This window comes from Musca autumnalis, unplaced genomic scaffold, assembly GCF_047663935.1.
Source record: "Musca autumnalis isolate F117 unplaced genomic scaffold, ASM4766393v1 scaffold_3, whole genome shotgun sequence".
NCBI classification, from domain to species: domain Eukaryota; kingdom Metazoa; phylum Arthropoda; class Insecta; order Diptera; family Muscidae; genus Musca; species Musca autumnalis.
Window position 1 is genome coordinate 258,154,357 of NW_027411866.1, and position 20,530 is coordinate 258,174,886.

Below are 20,530 nucleotides of genomic sequence, written 5' to 3' on the forward strand. Positions count from 1 at the left end.
ACTCCATGTTTCAATAGTTGAACTGATACAGATACCTGTATTATTATGGAATGACAGGCACATTGCATTCTTAACAGACAAGAATGCTTGGGTTGTTTACGTTATTTTCACACACACACACACTTCCATATATAATGGTTCCGATTTATAACAACAACACATCGAATTGTACACACACACACACACCGACACACATCGACACTAATTTTATGCTGCAACAAATGGTTTGTTTACAAAAATGTGTTTTTGCAAAAAAAAAAAAAAAAACACAACAAAAAATAACGATACATTTTTGCAGTCAACGGCTCTGCTGAAGTAAATACAGAACAGATGTTTCTCAGAGAAAGCACTCACAGAGGCCGAGAGTAAATGAGAGCAAACCAGTCGGTGACTTCGTGGTTGAGAAACCAATCATAATCATTCAAGCAACCACTGACGACACTCAATCAGTCTGTTATATTTGCTCGTCGTGTTCGGTTCGGTTCGTTTAGTTTGTGCGCGCTTTAATTATTCTCAACTTTTTTGACTTTTTTGATGGAATGATGATGATGATGATATTTCTTGCAAATTCCAAATAACAACCAACAGCAAGCAGCATCAGCAGCCGAAAAATTTATGAATTTGTTATATTTTTGCAACGTTGTTGTTGTTGTTTTATTGGTCTACTTAAATGGTTAGCTAACCAAAACTAATGCAAATGAAATTAAAAGAAAATCAACCAATAAAACAAAAAGAAAAAAAAACAAAGTGAAGTGAAGTGAGGAGGAGAAACAAAAAATACGAACAAAAAAGTAGGCGGTAGGTTAATGGGGGAATTGACAATTTATTGGCCCACTATTACCTCCTGGCAATGAATGAGTGAATAACAAAAACAGCCCGAAAACTATTAATAATCGATTGAATAAAAACAATCAACACCGGTCGTGGAACGTCTGTCCGTGTGCCGCCACAAATCAAGCACAGTACATCATATTCTATGGTGTGCCCAGCGGGTTGTGATAATAATTAAAAACGATTAGTAGCTTTATGAATTTTTATTACATTTCTTGTTTTTTTTTTTTTTGGTATTCTTTCGCTTTGGTGACGATGACGATGTAGATGGAGATGATGATGATGGTACACTTGATACGTCAAAAGCATAACTAAGTTGAGTGGAATTGGATTCGACTGTGTCTTATAATTAGCATATCAATTTCGAATGTGTGCTATAACAACAACGCGACCAACAACAACCATCGGCCACAAAAAGAAATGTTCGAAATCAAATAATATGCCAATCATCAATCACTCTCACAAGTGTCAGTCATTGTGAGATTGCTCTACAATAGCAAACGAAAAGAAAAGACAAACAAATACAAATCAAAATAGAGTGCAAAAACAAATTACCCCCTCCCCATAAAAAACAAAAAAGAAAAAAAGAAAACTAGAACGAATGATGAGTACAAAGTGGCGTATGATGTACGAGTTATCAACAACATAATACGAATAATAATACACATCTTCTCGTTTTCCTTCTTCGTGGTTGTCATTATACCACCCGCCAAGCACTTCGTACTTTCTTGGCCTTATCGTGACAGTCAGCTGTGCCCGTCAGCTGAGGGCTGGTGGGGTTTGGCATGCTTAAATAATAGCCCAGCACAACAACAAAAGCATCAACAACAGCAACAACAATAACGCATACTAGAACGTGTTTATTTGTAGATTTATGTCTGCTCTCTATTCGCTTGTTGTTCGTTAGATGAGTGTGAGTTCGCGTGTGTGTGTGTCAGTGTGTTCCTGTGTGTGAGAATATGCAAATATGTACCCAGAGTTTATTTTATTTTCTTCTTCCCATTGAATTAAAATAACAATTAAATTAAAAATATAGAAAGAAAAATAAAAAAGCCACCAAGAAAACCATTAAATGGATCGTCTAGAAAAGGCGCAAAAATAGAAATCAAGCAACCGCCGCAAACAAAAATATACATAAATCACAATAAAAAGAGGCGACATAAAAGTGAGAGAGTAGAATACACACATTCGCACAAGTGTTTGTTTGGCCTTCAACAATAGTTATCATCATAATTTGCAATAAAAAAAAATATAAAATAAAAAATAACATAAACAACAGAGGAATATCATCAGTATAAATTGATTGAATTTCTTTGGATTTTTTTTTTGTTGTGGAAAAATTTGTTTTTAAAATGGAAAACAATAATTTGAATATTTTGTGACACCAGCGCCAGCAACCAAAAACAACAACAGAACTAGTTGGCAAAAAACAACATACCTACCCTTGGAATAACAACAACCTACCACCAACCCCCTCGCATAACCGAGCCACTTAAAAATATAATCAAGTAAGTATATATATTAAAATTATACATATCTATATATTTGTGGGTATTATGTGTATGCGCTCCTGTGTGTGTGTCGGTGTGTTATAGAACCATTAGCACCAAAATACCAACGTTAGCTGCTAAGTTCCAAGGTTTTTTCGCTGCCGCGCATCGTTTATACATTTTTTTCGTTTGTTTGCCCATTTATTTGTTTCATATCTCTGCTCTGCTGCTCTCTTTTTTTTGCAGAGGGTACCAAATATATATGTCGCGCTCCCCCTTTATACCTCTTAGCTAGCAACTGAGAACAGAGTTACCGTAGTAATCAATTCTTTGAAAAGAAAAAAATGTAACAGAACCATGAAAAGCAATCGACGTTAGAATAAGATTTGAACAACAAGTAAGAACGGATTTAAGTTCGGCCGGGCCGAACTTGTTCTACCCTCCACCAGGAGTGGTATTAAAGTAAAATGGAACAATTAGTTTCCTTTTGTTTATGAAGAAGACTAAATACCAAATTTCAGCTCCTTCGGTGTGATAATGAGGCTAAAACTTTCAATATACCGAAAATCGGGTGGTACGGTTCTATGGGGGCTGTATTAAGGCGTGGGCGTGTACCAACAAATGTCTGTGGGAAAGTTTTATTACCCGAACGAAGACTAAATACCAAATTTCAGCCACTTTGGATGAATATTGAGGTCACAACCTACAAAATACCGAAAATCGGGAGGTACCGTTCTAAGGGGGCTATATGGAGGAGTGGACCTATACCGACAAATTTAGAGGGGAAAGTTGAATACCCCTAACGAAGACTAAATACCAAATTTCAGCCATTTCAATGGATTATTGTGGCCATAACCTTCAAAATACCGAAAATCGGAAGGTACCGTTCTATGGGGGCTATATGAAGGCGTGGACCCATACAAACAAAAATCTGGGGGAAAGTTGTACACAACCAACGAACACTTAATACCAAATCTTAGCCATTTTGGAGTAATATTGAGACCACAACCTTCAAAATACTGAAAATCGGAAGGTACCGTTCTATGGGGGCTATATGAAGGCGTGGACCCATACCAACAAAATTCTAGGGGAAAGTTTTATACCACCAACGAAGACTTAATACCAAATCTCAGCCATTTCGGGCTGATAATGAACCTAAAACCTTCAAAATACCGAAAATCGGGTGGTACCATTCTATGGGGGCTATATCAAAACGTGGACCGATGTAGCCCATTTGCAATACCAAACATCCTAGGAGTAATAGAAACTTCTATACCAAATTTCAAAGCTCTATCTTAAAAATTGCGAGCTGTATCTTGATTTCAACAGACGGACGGACAGACGGACATGGTTATATCGACTTAGAATTTTACCCTGATCAAGTATATACATACTTTATAGGGTCTCCGATGAATATTTCGATGTGTTACAAACGGAATGACAAATTTAATTATACCCTCCATATTACGGTGGAGGGTATAAAAATGTATTCGCATTTGTAGAAAGGGAATAAATTTGATTTAAGGCCCATTAGAGCCGTTATTATACCTTCATACGGGCAAAATGTGCCTCATCGAAATAATGGTTTTAGACCCCAAGTATGTTTGGACGAAATGTGTTTCAGTCAAATTGGAGTCGATTGAGCAATGTCCGTCCGTCCGTCTGTCTGTCTGGCTGGCTGGAGCGCACGATAACTCTCGAACGGATGAACCGATTCGGTTCAAATTTTGGCTTTCGTAATATTTTGCCCAAACTTAGTTTAAGTTCGAAGATGGGCTATATCGGTCCACTCCTTCCGGTACCTCCCCCACAAAAGTTCGAAAATGTTCGGAAAATTTGTGCACACGATAACACTTGAAGGGAGTAACCGATTTGGTCCATACTTTGCCCACCGTTAAATGTTTACCAGACTTAGATAATGTTCCAATATAGACTCAATCGGTTCCTTCTGGTACCTCCCACACAAAATTTCGGAAAATTTCAGTTTAGAGCCATCTCTCGAATCGGTCTAATTTTTGTTTTAGCAACTTGTATTCACTGCCCTCCATACGACGGTACAAGTTTCATTAGGGGCAAGTCCATACTTCCTGAGAAAATAGCCTGAAAGTTGCAACAAAAACCCCTATGGCACTCTGTGAGGTGCTTGGATCGGAAGATAACTCTCTATCGGATGTGCCGATTCGGTCCAAAATTTGGCCTTAATATTTTGTCCAAACATAGTTTAAGTTTGAAGATAAGCCATATCGGTCCACTCCAGGTACCTCTCAGGTACCTCTCCCACAAAAGTTCAAACGTGTTCGGAATATTTGTTCATATGGTAACTCTTGAAGGGAGTGGCCGAATTGGTCCATACTTTACACATCCTAATATATCTTCCTGATATAGATCAGGTTCAAATATGCACTATATTTGTCTACTTCATCCGGTACCTCCCACACAAAATTTCGTATAAGTTCACTTTAAGACCTGGTATCGAATCACTTTTATTTTTGTTGAAGCAACTTGCATTCGCTGCCTCAATTATGATGGTGAACGTTTTTCAGGGGCAAGTTTATACTTCTTGAGCAAACATCCAGAAGGGTGTAAAACCCCCTATGGCACCATATGTAGTGGCTGGAGATCCACTTCCATAATGGTCAATGTAGATCCATTCATTTTAGTGTCTCCTCCGCAAAACTTTTGATCTCTAATCCTAATGAACAATTTTGTCGGCTCAAATGCCCAAAATTTTTAAAAACCCTAAATACATACGTTTTTTGGGAAAAAAAATTGTTTCAATATATACAGGCTGAAGGTATATCTCTGTCTGCAAAGCCGACTGATACTTTTTTACTTGTTTTTGATATACATATGTACAAAAAGTAGCCCTTGGAGTCCACAAGAAAAAATATATGCAATTGTATTCAAGACCCCACAGGCTACCTTTGGTAAAAAAAATTACAACAAGAACAGTGGGGATCCTTAAACGAGGTTAAAGCCTAAGAAAAGCACAAAGAAATCCCAAAAAATATGTTTTAGTTGTGACATGTTACTAAATGACCTTTGGGGTTTATGATCTTCCACCTAATGTTAGGTACTCTGACCAACTTAAAGCCGTCCATATAACTCATTGATGTTGTGATTGTTTTTAATAAAGTTATTACTAAATCCAAATTTTTCTTGAGGCAATTGAGAGTTTGAGGGTAAGGAAGGCTGTTGAAGATTAATCTCGGCCGAAAGTAGGTCATCCTTAAACAACACAGCTGTATATCATTGTCTCGAATGTCAAAATGTCCAACTGATGACGAAATTGTAGCGATTTTATAGTAACATTGGCACAAAAATAGAAGAAGTGGGAGTTATGATGCATAGATACCTTTTATTACTATGGAAGTGTTACCGGGGGTAGCCATCTTATCAAACACACAATTACTGCAACAATTACAATCAATACACAAAGAACTCCCCCAAAACTTTTTGCAAGCGAAATTGCACAATGAAACATAATGATAAAAAGGCCAACCCCAGACATTGCGGTAGTTAAGAAAAGGGAATAAGTTTGATTTAAGGTCCATTGGAGCTGTTATTTTTGATATGTGTATCAAAGGTACCCCTTGGAGTCCACAAGAAAAAATATATGCAATTGTATTCAAGACCCCACAGGCTACCTTTGGTAAAAAAATTACAACAAGATCCGTTGGGATCCTTAAACGAAGTTAAAGCCTAAGAAAAGCACAAAGAAATTCCAAAAAATCTGTTTTAGTTGTGACATGTTACTAAATGACCTTTGGGGTTTATGATCTTCCACCTGATGTTAGGTAACTCATTGATGTTGTGATTGTTTTAATAAAGTTATTACTAAATCAAAATTTTCCTCGCGGCAATTGACAGTTTGAGAGTAAGGATGGCTGTTGAAGATTAATCTAGACCGAAAGTAGGTCATCCTTAAACAACACAGCTGCATATCATTGTCACGAATGTCATAATATCCAACTGATGACGAAATTGTAGCGATTTCATAGTAACATTGGCACAAAAATAGAAGATGTGGGAGTTATGCATAGATACCTTTTATTACTATGGAAGTGTTACCGGGGGTAACCATCTTATCAAGCACACAATTACTCTAACAATTGCAATCAATCACACAAAGAACTCCTCGAAATTACACAATGGAACATAATGATAAAAGACCAACCCCAGACATTGCTGTAGTAAAGAAACAAATTAGGCAATTAAAAATAGAAATCCTAGACAAAAGATAAATTTGATGACGTGGTACTGGAGACACGTGTATAATGTCTACTATTTGTGTGAATAGAAGGGGGAAAACGTCGTTGGTTCCGTGAATTAGAAATTAGATGTAAATGTCTCTTCACTCGTAGTGCAGATTTGCATTAGAAAAATTTTCTTGCGACAATTGTTAGTTCGTTTGGGAGAGAACCTCTAAACACCCTGTCTCGACGACAAACTGCAAGGAAAATTGTACAATGTAAAACTGGATTTACACTCCAATTATAATATATAATTGTTCCACAAACATTCCAAAAGGTACAAGGGAGACTTCTCTCATATCAATGAGTGCACCTCGATTAATATTAGTTCAATGATATGGGACCTACTCTTTATCGCCGAGTCCGAAGGGCATGTCTTAAGACACCACTTGTAGAAAAGATTTACATGGCTGAAATAATCAGGAAATGTCGCCAACATTACTGTGGGGTATTTTGCCACCGTTGAAAAGTTTTGATGTTACCTGGCCGGGGAATCGAACCCACGACCTTAAGCTCAAAGAATTGGTTGCTTGCCGGTGTGGCCGTTCTTTTTTGACAGTCATCGGGCAACCACAAAATGTTTTCGTTGGGGGTATACAACTTTTCCCCAGAATTTTGTCGGTATAGGCCCACGCCTTCATATGGCTCCCATAGAACGGTACCTCCCGATTTGCGGTATTTTGAAGGTTGTGTCCTCAATATTCCTCACAAATGGCTGACATTTGGTATTTAGTCTTCATTTGGGGTATTAAACTTTACAGATGACATTTGTCGGTAAAGGTCCACGCCTTCATACAGCCCTCGTACCTCCCGATTTTCGGTTTTTTGAAGGTTATGGCCTCAATATCCCACCGAAATGACTGAAATTTGGCATTTTGTCTTCGTTGTGGGTATAAAACTTTCCACTTGAAATTTGTAGGTATAGGTTTACTTCCCTCCGAAATTTGTCCGTACAGATCCACGTCTCCATACAGCGCCCATAGAACGGTACCTCCCGAATTTTAGTATCTTAAAAGTTAGCCACATTGTTTTAACGAAATTGCTGGAATATGGAAAGCTAGTTATATACCATCTTTCGGCTAAGGAGTGTATAAAGACATTGATACGACAAAAATGTGCCTCATCGACAAAACGGTTCTGGACCCGAAGTATGTTTAGACGAAATCTGTTTCAGACAATTTTGAGTGCACACAATAAATCTCGAAGGGATGAACCGATTTGTTAAAAATTACCCATTAAGTACGACTGACCTTTTTCAGAAAAGTTCACATTTTTTCGATAAAATATGTCATACGTTACCTATTTGGTCCAAACATCCTTATATTTCTTCCAGATAGAGATCAGGTCTGGATATAAACTATATCGTTCCACCCCTTCGGACCGTAGCAGCCACTACACTTGCTGGTAGTACACCCACGCCATGCGTGGTAAAAATTTAGCACTTTTGCCCTTCAATCCAATTTAATGCCAATTCTTGAATCGTGTTGAATTCGTATTGGTCCGAAATGTTCCAATATTTTGCAATTTTTTTCATAAACCTCTGCTACAATTATACCCTACACCACTATGTGGGAAGGTTTTGGCCGGTTTTGGCTTAAACGTTTGTAATACATCGAGATAATGGTCAAAGTCCCACCTTTATATATAGCAAAATGAATGTTTCGACAAGCTCTGATTCCATATGGCTATGTGTGCCCGTCCTCAAATAATAACAACGCTGCAGGTTGCAATTTTATTCGGATCGGTGTAAAATTTGTGTATATGTGATACCCAGAGAGTAAAAAGTCAGTCAATTGATTAGGTGTTGTTCAAATAATAATCAGAGGTCAGCATGTTCAAAACAACATATATGGGGAAATATTTTTTTTTAATTTTATGTTAATATCTCCGCATCTATTTATTAGGGGTATTCCTCACAATGAAAGTGGAAAATCTCAGCTTTACATCGATCCAAGTAGGTTGGCGTAGGTAGTCCAACAACGGAGATATCGTAAAAGTCGCTAGCTAATCCAATCCAATTTTTAATTTTCGAAATTTGAAACGTAATGTCGAATATCCTAGGTTATTAAAGAAGAGTCGATTTAGCAATGTCCGTCCGACTGTCTTAATGTGTGGAGAGCGCTCTGGAACGGATCAACCGTTTCGTCCAAACTTAGATGAAATTTGAAGATGGACCATATTGGTCCACTCCCTAGGGTATCTCCAACACAAATGTTCTAAATTTGTTGCTATAATGGTGGTCACGAGAATTCCCAAAGGGAGAAAACGATTTGGATCAGGTTCGAATATGGACTATATCGGTTCATTCCAACGGGTATGTATCACACAAAATTTCGAAAAAGTGCAGTTTAAGAACTCCTCGAATCGTTTTGATTTTTCTTCCTAAATTTTTAAGAGCAAGCCCATACTTCCTGAGAAAATGATCCGAAAGCTGTAAAAAAACACCTGCGGCCACCATGTGTAGTGGTTGTTGCGCACGATAAATTTTGAACGGATCAGCCGATTTGGTCCAACATTTGGCCTACGTAATATTTTGTCCAAACTTAGTTTAAGTTCGTAGGTAGGTTAATCGGTCCACAGCTTTCCCTACCTCCTACCAAAAGTTCAAAACTTTTCGCTAAAATAGTGCGCATGAGAATTCTCGAATACAGTGGCCGATCCTTTGCACATCGTAATATTTCTACGAGGCATATGTTCGAATATGACCCATATCGGTCTACGCCTTTGGGTATCTCCCCCTCAAAAGTGCAAAACTAATATTTTCTTCAAATGTATTTTAACTATGAGAATGATCCATATCGGTCCTCCCTCACAAAAGTTCAAAATTTTTTTTTGTTTTTCCCTTTCTTTTATAACATTTTTGTTTGAGTGAAGTTTAGAGTCTTTTCAAAGATCATTTGGAAATGTATACCGATTTAACTCCTTGTGGTCCTGTTTACAGCGATAATATTCCAAGAGCTCTAAGTTGTGCGCTGACCAACTGAAATGACTATTGGGCGCCATATCTATCGAATAGAAATGACTCCCAAAATAAGATCCACTTCGAAAACGGGCTATGCCGATGCATTCCTTCAGGTACCTCCTCCGCAGCTCTTTTTAGCTTTAATCCAAAAATATATTTTTGTCGGCAAGTTCATACGTCCAAAAAGGGCCACAAAATTTGAAAACCTCCTAAATACATAACTATTGGGGAAAAGGATTTTGGTTGCGTAGCCGGTATTCATGTCGATATTGTTAATAAATGAATGTTTCTATTCAAACAGGCTGAAGGTATATCTCTGTCGACAAAGCTAATTTGTATGTGCAGTACACATTTTCAGTTTTAACTGTCGATTTTTCACAATTATCGATAGATGTCCAACATGCACAAAATATTTTGTGGTTGCATGATGAATGACAAAAATGTACGTCCACGGTCATTCAAAACTGGCAATATGTACCCAGCTTTACTTGTTTTATAGGACATAGTGAAGTAATTGATCTACATTTATGGAAGCACTTTGATTTCAATGGTGCTTATATAAGTATTTTGGTTCAGTTAGCCTGAAGTCATCAGATATTAAAATCCCTTAGTAACTTCCTAAAAGGAATGTTGATCTGTGAAAAGCTTATGCATGGTATCACATAAACGGCCTCGTCACGACTTTTGCTTACGTGGTGTATTTGTAATTTTCCAAGTTTAATCGAAATATTAAATATACAATTCGAAGCGTTTCAATTAAACTCATACTTCCATTTTGTGGTAAAACCGGTTCAAATTCCTATAAGAATTAAGTTATTATACACGGAGAAAAAAATGCAGCAAACAAAGAGTCCCTAATATAACATACACTCCACGTCAGTAGAATAGAACACCTAAATTTCTGTTAATGTTAGCTTATTTATAACGAAGCGAATGAATCTGCGTTTTTAATCTTGTGGGGATTTAAAGTCTATGATGTTCCGTATCAAACACGAAAAAAATTATGTTTCTAGCTCTTCGCGAAATGATTTTCTGATCAATTTTCCGATAGTACAATGAAAAATAGGCATTTATTTTTGGTCATCAGGATAGAACAGTCACTTTATTTTCGCGAATTTTTGAGATATTAACGCCGAATTTTCTTTCAGATGATAAAGCAAGGCTTTCTAATCATTTTTCACCAAAGAAAACCTATAAATTATTCCGCGGACACTGAAATAACAGCGTTAAAGGGTTTAAATTGACAGATATTTGAAACATCTCGGAATATCAATAGGAGTCGCGCAGTTATATCATATTTCTTCCCAATAAGATAGAAAATGACGCAGGCAACCTCGACGGATACTGTCGAGTGCTTCGGATGCTGATAAGATGGAACATTTTCAAAATATTTATGAAAAACGTCAAAATTTCTTATAAAAACCATGATGTTTTGTTCTATAAAATGGTTTTTCCGCGAACAATTCTGCCGTTTAAAGGTTTGGAAATATGCTCCAGATTTAGAGGAAAATAATCTGATACGAAAACAACCGTTATCTTAATACACTGAGGGAAATTTTAATACTTTTTAAAACAACATACCAAACTTAAAACCTCAATTTCCATGACTGTGTTTTCCCGCGAAAACGGGGCATTTACATTTGCCAGTTCAGTTAAAAAAAAACTACTAATTCGTAAAATCCGGTATGGAGAGCATAACCTGGTCCATTTATATTGGAGGATTATTTTCCTCTAAATCTGGAGCATATTCCAAACGTTTAAAAGTCAGACTTGTCCGCGGAAAACTCATTTTATTGAACAAAACATCATGGTTTTTATAAGAAATTTTGAAGTTTTTCATAATTATTTTGAAAATGTTCCATCTTATCAGCATCCGAAGCACTCGATTGTATCCGTCGTGGTTGTCTGTGTCATATTCTATCTTATTGTGAAGAAATATGACATAAATGCGCGACTCCTACTGATATTCCGAGATGTTTCAAATATCTGTCAATTTAAACCCTTTAACGCTGTTATTTCAGTGTCCGCGGAATAATTTATAGGTTTTCTTTGGTGAAAAATGATTAGAAAGCCTTGCTTTATCATCTGAAAATAAAGTGACTGTTCTATCCTGATGACCAAAAATAAATGCCTATTTTTCATTGTACTATCGGAAAATTGATCAGAAAATCATTTCGCGAAGAGCTAGAAACATAATTTTTTTCGTGTTTGATACGGAACATCATAGACTTTAAATCCCCACAAGATTAAAAACGCAGATTCATTCGTTTTTGGATAAATAAGCTAACATTAACAAAAATTTAGGTGTTCTATTCTACTGACGTGGAGTGTATGTTTAGATCTAAACATATTGGATGTTGGGGACTGTTGCAAGCAAATAATATGTTTGGATCCAAACCCAAACATATTATTTGTTTGCTGCGTTTTTTTTTTCTCCGTGTACCTACTTTGAATTACAAATGGAGAAAATAAAAAAAAATATAAATTAAATAAATCAACTTACAAATTGCATTAATAAATTAAAAACAAATTAATGGGAAATGTGATTGAAATTGTTATATAAAATGGCAATGTTATAAAATGGCAAACAACTTCTAGTAGGCATTTTATGAAAGTACATATTTAGACTACAAAAACCCTAGTAGAGGTTTGTCCTGTCAGATCCAGTTCGGATTTTATGGCCTCATCTAAACCGGGCTAAATCTACACTTTTTTGCATTTATCACGCCTTTATCTCAGAAACGAATAGGAATTTGGCCTTGCTGTCTTTAGCAATATTGTAGCCTTAAACTAGTAGAACTTACCTTTTGAAAAACTCCATCTAGGGCATCAAAATCTATAAAATATAGAAAATTTTACATAATTGCTGAAATTCTGGTCAGTATAGGCTAAACTATTGGGAGTTGAACCAAGTAACCTTTTGCAAAAATCTTCCAAATAAAGTTCTCAACAATTCTTTAGAACATTCTAAAGTTCCAAAATTCTTACTTCATGTTGTTTCGGCGGTATTTTGCATCATATCTTTTACAACACGTATTTCAAACAGAGTTCACACCAACAGTTTATTCTCGCATTCCGGATTTCACTACATTATTGACATTTTTATTAAATCGTCGTTGAAAACTGTACTGGAAACAAGGCATAGAGGCATTCTACAACAATGACATGTTCTGAAGAGTTGTGTATTATATTCCAGGGAATATTTTTCCAAAAGAAAATATTCAGAAAAAATTAACGGTTTTGGAGATACGGTGCGAAATGTATAAAAATTGTGGTATTTTTTCGAGTTCATTATTTCTCCAAACATTGTATTCTTGTCCTTATCTACAAATTTGCTTCAGAGTTCAGAAGAAGATTCACATTGGTTTCAGAGATATAGCCCCGAATTTCTTTAAAAACTCAATATTTAACCATGTTTAGATGGGGCCATAAAATCCGAGCTGGATCTGACACAACAAAACCCAACTAGGGTTTCTTGTCGTTTGGGTCTGTACTTTAAAAAAATCCTCAGTTCGAATTGTTTGCACAAGATCACCTTAAAAATGTTGCACAGTGTTATTCGAGTTGCCCATCTAAATGGTGTAGTTTCAATTGTATCACCAATATTTTCCACCAAAATCCCAAAGGTATCTTCTGTGTATCTAAAATGTTAAAATTGTTGTGTGACCCAATCACGCAATTTACAAAAAATTATTTATATTTGGTGGCAACACTGGTTTTGGACAATATTTTCCGTGTTGATATTTCGTTTATAATAATAATAGGTATGTACTTGCGTCGATTATTTTTCATATTTGTTTATATAAAATAACAACAACAGCAGCAACATTACTATGAAGGAATCAAATCTACAATGTATACAAATTGTGTGTGCATTCTCTCAAAAAACAACAAAAAAAGACATAGACTGAGGGATGCCGAACGCCAGCTAGCCATTATGGAGAGGGAGAAAGTAAAACGCCAAGTAAGGCATTACCCCCAAGAAACAGAAAAAAAAACACAACCGTTCATTATCAGAAGAAAGGAGAAGGCGAAACAGCAACAACAACAACAAGAGCAAAAAAAAAAAACAACTGTTTTGGATTATCATAAAACTCAGCTAATAACGAACATAAGAGCAACAACAACGACAACGTAAATAAAGAAAAATTGTAAAGTTATTTTTACATTGTACCGGCGAACAGAACAGCAAAAAAAACTGCTGACGTAGTAACAGCAGTTGAGACTACGACGACGACCACGACAACCGCATTATTGTGCGGCTTGTTATTGTTGCTGACGACGACGATGATGATGATGATGTCGGCGCGGTGGTGTGGTATAGGTTCAAATTATTTTGCACTGACCACCAAACAATATATAGACCAAACACAACAATCAGACAGACAGAAGGGGAAGGCAGAGAGGCATTCAGCTAGACTTTTGCCAAAAAAAGTACAACAACACACAATCACACCAAAACAATACAAAATAATAAGAAACAACAACAACCACGACAACAATAAAAAGCAAACAAATATAAAGTTTAATTTTTGTTTTTGTTGTTTCATTATGACCCCCTGCTTAAAGACCAATGTCCCGTACGTCCCTCCACCACTGGCTTTATTTTGCTACACTTGTTTTTGATGAGTTTGTCTCATGGAGAGAATTTGAACAAAACAAAACCCAGCAGTGTACTGGCTGGCTGACTGGCTGGCAAGTGGGTTGACTGGTTGGTTGGTTCATCATCTTCCTCATCATCGTCTTCCATTCAAATGTAGCAACATTTTTATTCAGTATTTTGTTGTTGTTTTATTTCTTTGCTTAATTTAAATGATTCAAATAAATTTTGTCTTATCAATGTTGTATAATTTACCTAAACAACTCTCGCACGCTCTCTCTTCTCTTTCCCATACCATGAGAACCAACCCAAGCAAAAGATGGCGGCAGAGACAATAACAAAAAAATTCCAATCAAATAGTGGAGCAGCAGTTGAGAGACATCAACAGAAAATAGTTAAATCACCAAAAAAAAAAACAACAAAAAATGAGAGATTGCGAGTCTCCAAAAAATTTTCAAGAGCACAGAATGCGATTTAAGTTTGTAGACCTCATATTGATAATAAAATTAAATAAAAAACAGCAACAACTATAAAAATGTCTAACGGTGACTGCAACGTCAATGTTTCCATAAAAAATAAATAATAAAACAAAAACTAGAATTGGTTAGATAGACATCTATGTACAAACATATGTATGTATGTATGTATATAGGTATGTACTTAGTATGCTTTTTTCTTATTTTTTGAGAAAATACATTTTGTGTTGAACAAATAGAATAGATAAAATAAAATAAAGAAACTGTGGGCAGTCCAGTTGAATTGGGGTGTACGCCATTGATGGAGGACTTATTTAATATGACTAGAATTGAATTTATTAAAAATTGATGAAATAACCACCCATTCGCCCATTTTAGAATTTTTGTTCAAGGCATTTTCATTTGTTAATTTAGTGCAATTTAATTTCAATTAAGGCAAACCTCATATTTGGGAATGAAGAACTTTTGAAAATATTTTTTATACAGTTCTTACTGGGCTTGTATTCTAACAACATTATGGTTGGTTCACCATCCCCACCAAAAAATCTCGACTGCCAGTGCTAAAGTTTTTAAACATTGTAACCCCATTGCGTATGATTGTTATAATTTAGAAATAATACAATAACAATCATACGCACTGGGTTTAAAATTTTAAGGAATACAAAATATTAAACAATACCACGGCAGCGGGCACTACTACCAGTTTGATACCATACATATCGGGACTGGTCGCCCAGGACATAAGAGATTAGACACAATCATGGAATAGGGAAAGTGTAACACAAGTGCCACACTGGTGGAATAGTTCAATTAACACGTTTAGATTTCTCACTGTGAGGAGCGAGGCCTATTCACCTCTTCCGCTCTGAGACTGGCGAGACGAGCTTTATGACCATTATCTCAGGATGTATGGACTAACTCCGAAAAATGTTTCGTTGTAATCGGGACAGACAGAGAAGAAATCGTCTGCAAAGAAAAGACGAGTCCTCAAACTTCACTTTCCCCAAATGTTGTGTGGAAAGTACCAGCAGGACGGGACCGATATAGTCCGTATTCCAACCTGATTTATGACTGGATGAGATAATACGATGTGCAAAGTTTGGATCAATCAGAAACTCCCTACGAGAGTTATTGTGGGGATTTGCCATTTTAGTTGGTGCCGTCAGGATTTCTCGGATCTTTTAGGTCATTATCTCACGAAGTATGGACTTGCCACCGAAAAAAAATTGTACCGTCGTAAAGGGCGCCGCAGGGACGACCTGAACGATCCAAGAGGGGCTCTTAAAATTCACTTTCCCGAGTCGAGTGGACCGATATCGATCACATTCGAAGCCGATCTATATCTGGAAAAAAATTTGGTCAAAGTGTCAAAGTGTATATACCCTCTTTAGCCTAAAGGCTGAGGGTATAACAAGTATAAGTTGGTTATGCCGACAGAGATATACCCTCAGCCTGCGTGAATTGACTCTTTAATCTATGGACAGATCGATTACCGCCTTTACAACCAAAATCCTTTTTCCCAAAAAGTATGTATTCAGGGAATTTTCAGAATTTCGTGGCTTTTTTGGACGTATGAACTTGCCGACATAAAGATGGATTTGCATTAAAGCTCAAAAGTGCTATGTAGATGGTACCCGATGGGAGTCATTCCATTCGATAGATGGGAGCCCAAACCACCCATTACAGTTAACAACCGTATAATTTAAAGCTTTTGGAACATGATATTTGGAAACATGGACTTGCCCACAAAACAACACAATATCGCTGTAAACAGAGCCAATACATGTACCTTCGGTAACAATTTACAAACTATAATCGAACACCAGTTTTAGATCTGTTCGATGATCCTTTGTAAACTTTACTTAAAGAAAAGTGTTGAACTTTCGTAAAGTTCCTAGTGGCCACATAACTTCTCCACCAAAAATTGTTAACATAGGTCCATGTTTTGTTATAGGCCACAGATAACGGTACCTTCCGATTTTCGGTGTTGGGAGTTTTAGCTACAATGTTTAACCGAACTAGCTGTAATTTGACATTTGGGGTTCTCTGGGGTCAAGAAACTTCTCCACAAAAAATTGTCAACATAGATACATGTTTTGATATAGTCCTCATATAACGGTGCCTCCCGATTTTCGTTATTTTGAGGATTTTAGCTACAATTTTTAAACAAACTAGCTGTAATTTGACATTTAAGGTTCTTAAAGATCGCGACACTTCTCCACTAAAAATTGTCAACATAGGTCCATGTTTTGGTATAGCCTCCATATAACAATACTTCCCGATTTTCGGTATTTTGAGGATGTTAGTTATATTGTTTGATAGAAATACCCGTAAAAATACGTTTATCTATACTGATGTCGTTGTAAAGCAGATACATATCTTCTTTCCTATTTTAACTGAGGATCGAGTATCAGTTACAAAGCCGAATGAGCTTTGCTGGGATACCAAATTCAGACATAGCTTGGAATACCTTTGAACGTAGGGGACTGTCGAAGGCTGCTTTATAATCGACAAAAATGTGACAGGTGTTGATCCGCATCTCTTGGGTCTACTCTTGGGATTTTCCGCAGGAAAAATATCTGGTCAATGGTGGATTTGCTTGGTCTAAAGCCGCATTGGTATGGACTAAATATTTCATTCACCATAGACTATAGCCGTTCGCAAAATATCCCTGATACTATCTTATAAGCAATTTGGAGCAGACTTATGCCCCTGTAGTTAGCGCACTCAGTCTTATCTCCCTTCTTGTGAACGGACCACAGGATGCTCAGGTTCTAATCGTCGCGTATGCGTTCTTCCTGCCAGATGGTGCTAATTAGCTGATGCAAACATCTTATTAGCGTGTCGCCTCTGGTTTTGAACAGTTCAGCTAGTGAGCGAGTCGATGGCTGCTGCCTTATTATTTTTCGGACGGTCTATTGCTGTATTTATCACATACTACCCGGGTGGTATACACTCAATGCTATCTTCTTGGATTGGATCTGTGGTATATTGTTGTTGTAACAGTGTTTATTATTATGTTTGTATGTTCGTTCCTCTGTTCAATCTGGCTCTGGGTCTATCTCCAGTTCCTGGAAAGTGACTGCTTCGATGGGATGTAACCCCAGATTCACTGGAGTTAGATGAGTTGGTGGGCAGTTGAAAAGGTGTTTTGTGTTGTGCGGGCCCATGCCGCATACTGGGCAGATACTGCTTGATATGCCTGTTGATATATTGTTGGACCTCCCTCTCTAGAGCATGAATATCCTTCCTGATATGCTTGAATCTGTCGGGCCTAGCTAGCAGATGGTGATTGTGATGGCTCTTACGGTAACACCCAAGCAAGTACTGCAACGAAAGCATCTCTAAAATGTTGGGGCAGTTTGTGGTCGGAATTCTGCTAACGTCGACCACGACATTCAATTCTCTTCCAAACTGCGCTGTCCATGTGGTGAACACAGTGGCTGTTGATTTTGTGGCGGAAATCTGCATATTCCTCGAATGGAAAAAGTTGGTAAGATCGGTTAAATAGTTGTTCAGTCTCTCACAGATGTCATCAGGATAGGTACCTGACGCCAGGATAGTGCAATCATCCACATACGTTACGATCTCGATGCCGTCTGGAGGGTTCGGAATTCAGGAGAGGTAGAGGTTAAACAGTTCCGGAGATATCACCCCACCTTGTGGAACTCCCTGTTTCACTCTACGGTGTTTGGACTTTTTGATACTGAATTCCACGTACGACTGGCATTCACACATATAATTGACTATCCAACGTTTCAATCTTGGCCGGAGGGTTGTCTGCACAATGTCCTCAAACAGCGTGGAGTGCCTGACTGTATCAAAGGCTTTTGATAAGTCAAGCGCCACCATCACTGTTCTATCGCACGGTCGTCTCTGGTTGAGTCCTTGACAAATATATGTGGTAATGGTATGCAACGCAGTTGTCGTGGTGTGCTGTTTACGGAATCCATGCTGATGATCGGCAACTTGATAGCTATTTCTGATACTGGGGAGGACTAAGACCTCAAGGGTATTTGCTACGGGCGACGAAAGCGAAATCGGCCTGTACGATTCACTTTTGCTGGCATCCTTACCGGGCTTCCGTAGTGGGACCACCCTGCCCATTATCCAGACTTCGGGAACAATGAGGGTGGATAGCGACAAGTCGGCAGGAAGAGATGTGATGCGACGTAATACTCTTCTCTTCGCCCTGTCACTCTCGGGGTGCTCGACAAACTGTCGATTGAAATAACTTGCGCACCTCTTCGGGTCAGTCAACGTAACGTCGCCAAACGTGACTGAGGTCCTATCTTCCCTTCTTCCAGGGTTCGAGAGTGACTTAACCGTTGCCCACAATTCACCTATACCGACTCCAATGTTGCAACTCTTCAGATGATTTAACCACTTGTTCCGCTTATACTCGCCGACCAGCCTGTTAACTTCCAGTTTTAGCTCCCTGACTCTGGGGTCATTTGTAATCCCGTCGCCTCTACTGGGAAGTTTCGTCTTACTTTGGGTATTCGACCAGCAGGGATATGGCGAGCGGCTGCAGTAGTGATGATGTCTCGGAACGTCCTTTCCGCTACCCTAACATCAGAAGGATTGGACAGTTATCTGAAGCGGTGATTGGTGAACTCTCTGAAACCCGGCCAATCAGCTTTCTTATGATTGACGAATGTGCGGCGTTCAGAGGTAATGAAATCGGGTGGTCTGCTAATGGAACAAATATGGGGAGATGGTCTGATCCAAGGGAAATGACGGGTTGTCAAGTAACGTCATTTGTCAGACCAGGTGACACGATGGTTATATCTGGCGAGCTGTGACACTCTCCTCTAATTCTGGTAGGGCCGTCCTCATTGACCGTGCAAAACGTAGAACTGTCCATCTGCTCAGCCAGCGCTGTACCTCTCTGGTGGTTTCCGAGGACCGAATGCCACATCTCAAGATACGCATTAAAGTCCCCCAGGACCAGACGATTATGACCTTCCAAAAGCGGGCTAATGTTAGGCACGTAATCTCGGCGGGATGTGTACGTTCAGCAACTCTATCTCGGCAGTTCCACACCTGACTGCTACCCCCATACATTCCATGTTCGGGTCATTAGAGACAGGCTCAAGTGAGATAGGTCTGTATTGGACAGACTGGTGCAATAGGAAAACTAATCCCCCACCTTCACTTCTGGTGCGATCCTTCCTTAGTACGTTGTAACCATCGCAACGTCGTAAGCTACAGTTGTTGTTGAGCTTGGTTTCTTGCACCGCAGCGACCTTGATATTCCTCCGACTCATGAAATCTACTATTTCCTCGATCTTACCTCGGAGTCCATTGCAATTAAATTGCAAAAAGGATGCATTTTCCGGGATTGGGACAACAACTCCTGGTGTTAAAGGCTGCATATGCTGTTGTTGTCGAGGGGACTGCTGGGGAGTTTCGTAATCCGATGACGACTTACTGGGGACTGTATTCACACAGCATGCAGCAACATAGTCCCTGTCGTAGTCCCTCACGTGGACAAGTCCAGAGCAACCCCTTAGATGCACCCACTCCTGACATCTGTTGCATCTCACCGAAGGCTGGATGTGGGTGAAGATGCGGATGTGACAAACCGAGCACAAATATATTGGTCCTGGGTTTTCATCCGTCCCGACACGCACCAAAAGAATTCGGAGCAGGCATTCCGGGATATGCTGCTCCCAACACAGAAAAACGAAACAAATACAAACTTATGTACACTGAGGTGGCAGCCGCTAGCCGGAACGATGATGTTGTGTTCTTCCGGGTCAATCCGGTACGAAAGAACCCGCTGCAGTGGGATTGCTGTGGTATATTTGTCGTCTTCGCTTCTATCGGACACCAACAGTTTGAAAAAATGCTCTTTGCATATCCTAAGCACACTGTATCTGCTGCTTAGTTATCTCGCTGGTCTCTACAGGAGG

At 38.3% G+C, this 20,530-nt stretch overlaps 1 protein-coding gene across 9 annotated transcripts in view; it reads left to right on the forward strand.

Annotated features, from left to right (window-relative positions):
* The first annotated feature begins 447 nt into the window (after positions 1–447).
* LOC141399408 (uncharacterized) overlaps positions 448–20,530 on the forward strand; it is a 99,539-nt gene continuing 79,456 nt past the window's right edge. For 2 of the 9 annotated variants that reach the window (XM_073978081.1, XM_073978085.1), the window contains exon 1: positions 448–2,339. The gene's annotated coding sequence lies outside the window, so the exon portion shown is untranslated. The remainder of the gene's footprint in view (positions 2,340–20,530) is intronic. The other 7 variants (XM_073978086.1, XM_073978082.1, XM_073978083.1 and 4 more) reach the window with 7 other exon arrangements.